This window comes from Rattus norvegicus, chromosome 4 (genome assembly GCF_021556685.1).
Source record: "Rattus norvegicus strain SHRSP/BbbUtx chromosome 4, alternate assembly SHRSP_T2T, whole genome shotgun sequence".
NCBI classification, from domain to species: Eukaryota; Metazoa; Chordata; class Mammalia; order Rodentia; family Muridae; genus Rattus; species Rattus norvegicus.
The window spans coordinates 49,804,364-49,810,417 of NC_141537.1; the positions used below are offsets into that span (position 1 = coordinate 49,804,364).

The 6,054-nt window shown below is 36.7% G+C and overlaps 1 pseudogene; it reads left to right on the forward strand.

The window, feature by feature from the left end:
- The first annotated feature begins 1,754 nt into the window (after positions 1–1,754).
- Positions 1,755–2,545, forward strand: LOC148006252 (large ribosomal subunit protein eL8 pseudogene; annotated as a pseudogene).
- The last annotated feature ends 3,509 nt before the right edge of the window (positions 2,546–6,054 follow it).

Here is a 6,054-nt window from a genome sequence, read left to right on the forward strand (position 1 = left end):
AGTTAAATTAATTTTATAAAATATTTTGATATCTACATTGAATATACATGCAATGTATTATAACTAATAAATCCAAAAAATGTGTAAAACATGACTGATTTCCTTTAAATGTACTTTTAATTACATACAATACACTAAGTAGTAATATGTTCATGCTGTTCTAGACAAGGGTTAATTATAAAGAAATCAAGTAAAATTGTTTTTCCTACATTTTAATTGTTATGACAAAATTTAGAAAAACTATATTTAAAATGTCAATAAATTTATCACTGAAACAGGAACACTTGAGAAATCAAAAATGTAGTGATACAAATTAGCAGTTATTAATTTCCTGTTTAGTGATAAAATATGAATACTTAGACAAATAGTTTTTGTATCTAGAGTCTTAAGAATTTGTTCATTGCTACTTTATTTAAAAAAATACAGTGATCTTTTTTGTCTGACTTTGGCCATCAAATCTGTCTTCTCCCTGTCTCTCTCTGTCTCTCTGTCTCTCTCTCTCACATACTATATCTAAACCATAGTTTTCCACCCCTATCTTCTCATCCTCCTCACTTTTCCTCTTCCCCAAATACACCCTATCTCTCCCTCCCCTCACAAAAGAACAGGACGCCCACCAACCATGGCATAAGAAACTACAATAGACCAGGCAAACACCTCACATCAAGACTCAAGGAGGCAACACAATGGAGGATATTCCTATTGGGTTGGAAATTTTCTCCCTAGTTGAAAAGTCCCACAAGTAGGAAAATATTTTTTATAAAAATTATATTTTATCAATTGCATGTTTTTGCAATGTGCCATTCCTGAATAGTTAAATGGATTTATTTAACAGGTTCTTTTTCTAATTTTTATAGACTCCGTGGTTCAAATATCAACAGTGAAGCTGCTGGTTGATCTTTCATTAACCAAAATATCTGTGTGTCTGTTTGCTTATAGAAATCTTTTAAAATATGGTAACATTCACTGGGTGACCAACAATACAACTTTGACTCTGTTGCTTTGTTTGATTTAGATCTGTGCATAATTATTTGTAAATTTGTCATCATGTTTAATTTCAAATTTTTATTATGGTATATCACTTTATAACTATGTGACATAGAAGGGCTAAAACTATCTCAGGTTCTCCTTTTTAATATCAATATAAAGTACTTTGATATTACAAGAAAAGAGGTATAAGAAAAAATTTAAAAGAATATTTAATTACCATGAAAATTCCCCAATATTTACACAATCCACATAAATGATTAGTCCTCTTAAAATGGGTTAATCCAAAGTTAAAATCTAAAACCTAAAGCTTAATGCAAGAAAGTGTTCCTTATATATGCACTGCTTCTTCTCCAGTGATGTTACATAGAGCTGACCTTTCCTTTCCCTCATCTATTTGTTTTATGAATTAAATAATAAGAATAATATAAAGTTAAAGTATAGCGATGGATCACTGTATTCTCTAGGGACAGCTGAAAGCTTTTATTTTATTACATTTTCCCATAGCTCTGCAATTTAAGAGACGGAGAGCAATGGTGCAAATGGAATCAAGTCAGTAGGAAGCAGTCAAGAGCCATTTCATCAAGAAAAAATATACCTGTCCCATGGTTCTACTTTTAGCATCTAAACTCCTTCCTATTGCTCTTATTTAAATCTTTTTGAATATTGTATTTACTTTATGAAACTTTATTTTGGGGCCAACCAACTTGCTTTGATTTTCTTGATGAAAACAAGAGCTCTCTTCCAGCCGAGCAAGATGCCCCAAGGAAAAAGGCCAAAAGGAAGAAGGTGGCCCAGCCCCTTCCATCATCAAGAAACGGGATGCCAAAAAAATGGTCAATCCTTTGTTTGAGGAAAGGCCCAGGAACTTCGGCATTGGGCAGGACATCCAGCCCAAAAGAGATCTATCATTCTTCGTCAAGTGGCCACACTATATCAGGCTGCAGCGGCAAAGAGCCATCCTCTATAAGCGGCTCACAGTACCTTCTGCCATTAACCAGTTCACCCAGGCCTCGGCGGACAGGCAAACAGCTACTCAGCTGCTTAAGCTTGCCCACAAGTACAGGCCAGGGACAAAACAAGAGAAGAAGCAATGGCTGCTGGCTCATGCTGAGAAGAAAGCTGTGGACAAAGGGGACATCCCAACTGAGAGACCACCTGTCCTCCAAGCAGGGGTCAATACAGTCACCACCTTGGTGGTGAACAAGAAGGCTCAGCTGGTGGTGATTGCCCATGAAGTAGACCCCATTAAGCTGGTGGTTTTCCTGCCTGCCCTGTGTCTAAAGATAGGGTGCCCTATTACATCACCAAGAGAAATGCCAGACTGGGATGCCTGGTCCACAGGAAGACGTGCACCACTGTTGCTCTCACACAGGTTAACTCGGAAAACGAGGGTGCTCTGGTTAAACTGGTGGAAGCTATTAGGACCAATTATAATGACAGATATGATGTCATCTACCATCACTAGGCAGGCTATTTCCTGGGTCCTAAGTCTGAGGCTCACACTGCCACACTGCAAAAGGCAAAGGCTAAAGAAGACACCACTAAACTGGGTTAAATGTACACTAAGTTTTCTGTACATGAATATAATTACAAAATTTTTAAAAAATAAAGGAAAAAAAAACTAAACTGTGCAGCAGTCAACAAAAGCAGATGTAGTTTTAGGTTTTTGCTCTAGATTACATTAAGCTGTTTCGTTTCCTAAGCCTAGGTTCATAGCTTAATGCAAAGCTATGTATCACAACAAGGATGATTAGAATTGAGCTGCCAAAATGAAAGAACACAGTCTATTACTGAACATTTCTGAATAAAAAAATCTGTTGAAAAAAATTGATATTATGGTATGCTTACAGATAGGAGCCTAACATGGCTGCCCTCTGAGAGGCCCAACCACCAGCTGACTGAGACAAATGCAGATATTCATTCCCAACCAGTGGACTGAAGCAGGGAATACCTATGGTTGAATAGGGAAAGGCTGGAAGAACCTGAGGATGAGGACAGCACCATAGGAAAACCAGCAGCTTCAAGTAATCTGAATCCTGAGTTCTCTCAGACACTGAGACACCAACCAGCAACATACACCAGCTGATATGAGGCCCCCAACATATGTACAGCAGAGGACTGCCAGGTCTGGCCTCCATGATAGAAGATGCACCTAATCCTGTAGAGTGAGAAGTCCTGGTGGGATGAAGGGGAGGGGACATCCTCTTGGAGACAGGGAAGGAGGACGAATGCAATGAGAAACTGTTGTTGGGCAGACTAGGAATGGGACAGTGACTAGACTGTACAAAAAGACTAAAGATAATTAAAAAAAAGAATCAAGATGTGTAACAGTTCACAGATATGTTTACTTTGGCTTAATATGTTTTAAAACCAGGAAAAAAAGGATGAATCACAAGTATGAAAGTATTCCATCAGGACTAACATAAAAACCAAAACTATAAATAGATAAAAACTACAGCCTGAGAATTGGAAAATTCTGTGGAAAGCTGTTCAGTGGAGGAAGTTCATCAATAGAAAGAACTAAGTAGAAATGTCCGGAAGTATATTAAAAGTCAAAAAATGAACAGATATGTGTTACCTCTCCTTATTATGATGCTTGCTATCTTTCAATGCTGCTTTGATTCAGTGAAGGATCATCTGTATTTCCCTCAGATATTAACTTAGAAAACATGATTTAATGAAAATCCTGCAATGACATGGAAACTGTATGATTCCCACGTGATGTGATTCTTTGGAAAGAATGGAACACAATTAAAACTATGTCCATCTTATAGGTAGAGCAATTGTTTAGTAATGAACTTGTGGAGCCCTGAAGCACAAGAGAATGACCCTGGTGGTAATGGTGATGATGTGTTTAATGACTTCAGCTGAGTAGTCCTTAGAAACATAAACACACTGGGAGATGTGTTTTAAAATGTACTAAGTAGACATTTTCTTTTACAGAACACAGAATTTAATTTTATAGGATTTTTTAAATCAATGCCTTAAAAGATAAAATGGATAATAAAAAAATAGACTTTCTCAGAATAAGATGTCCAAGTGACAGTGTTTGTGGCTAATAGATTTTAATTTCCTGCTTTTCAGCCTATTACATGCAAGGTTATTTACTAAAGAAAATGTTGACTCAGAACTCTCTTTATATTCATTCTAATTTTGGTGCTAAGTACAATTAGCATCAAACAATCATAGTCAATGTCTTGAAATCTAAGTTTAAAAATGATTAAATAGATTGGATTAAAGTTTCCACCTAGAGAAAGAAGGTATTAATAAGAAAATTCTAATAAGCTAAATACTATAATAAAAGTTGAAGTGATATATTTTCTTTCATGGCATGAAAGCAGATGACTTCATAAATTTTTTCATTGAAAATTAAGCATCACATCTTGTTGCTTCAGTTACATTTGCATAAGTTCAACAATATAAATGCTAAGAGAACAACAAGAGACTTGTAGGCTTTCTATCCCATTCACAGAGGTACTACAAATTCTTTGCTAAAAGCTATGTATATTTATACTTTTTATTTATATATTTCTATTGGATATTATTTTTATCTACATTTCAAATATTAACCCCCTTCCCTGTTTTGCCTCCAGAAACTCCCTATCCCATCTCCCCATCTTTTCCTGCCTCCATGAGGGTGCTTCTCCTCCCAACAACCCATTCCCCCCCACATCAGGCCCTGGCATTCTCTTACACTGGGGCATTGAGTCTTCAGAGGAACAAGGGCCTCTCCTGCCATTGATGCCTAACAAGGCCATCCTCTGCTACATATGGAGCTGGAGCCATGGTTGGTGGTTTAGTTGCTGGGAGCTCTGGAGGGTTTGGTTGGTTAATACTGTTATTCTTCCTATGGGATTGCAAATCCCTTCAGCTCCTTCAGTCCTCTCTCTAACTTCTCCACTGGGGACCCCACTCTCAGTTCAATGGTTGGCTGTAAGCATTTGCCTCTGTATTGTCAGGCTCTGGCAGAGCCTCTCAGGAGACAGCTATATCAGTCTCCTGTCAGCATCCACCTCTTGGCATCCCCAGTAGTTACTGGGTTTGGTGACTGCATATGTGGCTGTCTCTGAATGGCCTTTCCTTCAGTCTTTGCTCCACACTTTGTCTCCATATTCTCTCCTGTCAGTTTCCTTATGAAACAGTTCTCACAACAAAAATTGAAGTAGGTAAAGAAGACAGTATACCAAAATAACATAAGGAAAACCCAGGGATACATATATGTGGAATGTAAAACACTGGATGGTGTATGTGCTGAACAAGGGACAGAATTTCAGTTAGAAGGAAAGTGTGCTTTTAATAGATTTAGCACATAGCATCAGGGGATAACTAATAATAATGTTAAAATAGGTCTCATCTCAAAAATCAAATAAATAAATAATAATAAAAGGTTAGTAAGTAAAGATTAGGAAAGAGAACCATTTACCAGAAGGATAAACAATGTGGGCTTTTGCAGTATTGTCCTAATGATGTCATCACCAGATAACTAAGGCACCACTTAAAAATCAGATTATGTGCTCAGGGAGAAGATAAAACAATCTTATTATCCTTCCTGTAAATCAGATAATACACTAAAACCTTGTCATTCGGCACTTATAAAAAGAATAAAAATTAAGGAAAGTGAATCAACCTGTGGTAAGTGAAATGAAATAGGATCAAGAAATCCAGTTATTTGGAAGTCTCTGTCTGAATGCACACATTTATTGAGTTTACAGTATGAAAAACACTAAATCTTGTTCAAATCTGTCAATCAGACAATATCAGTTGGCCAAGAAACACACACATAAATTCCAATCATTGAAAAGTAATCTGATAATTCAACCCATATCTCAGTAAAAAGATAATATCTCTGATATACTTTGAGACTTGACAAAACTATACCATATCATTGTAGATTTTTCAAGATGCTAGAAAATCTAAAAATATATTCTGCAGGAAGTAATCTTCCAGGTCAGTTCCAACTTAGTTCACTTATGGTCTGTCTCTGAAGTATAATTTCCTCAGCAATAGAATCTTACCTTCCACCTACAGAAGAAAACCAGGGCAATGACAATAGCCTATATTGTT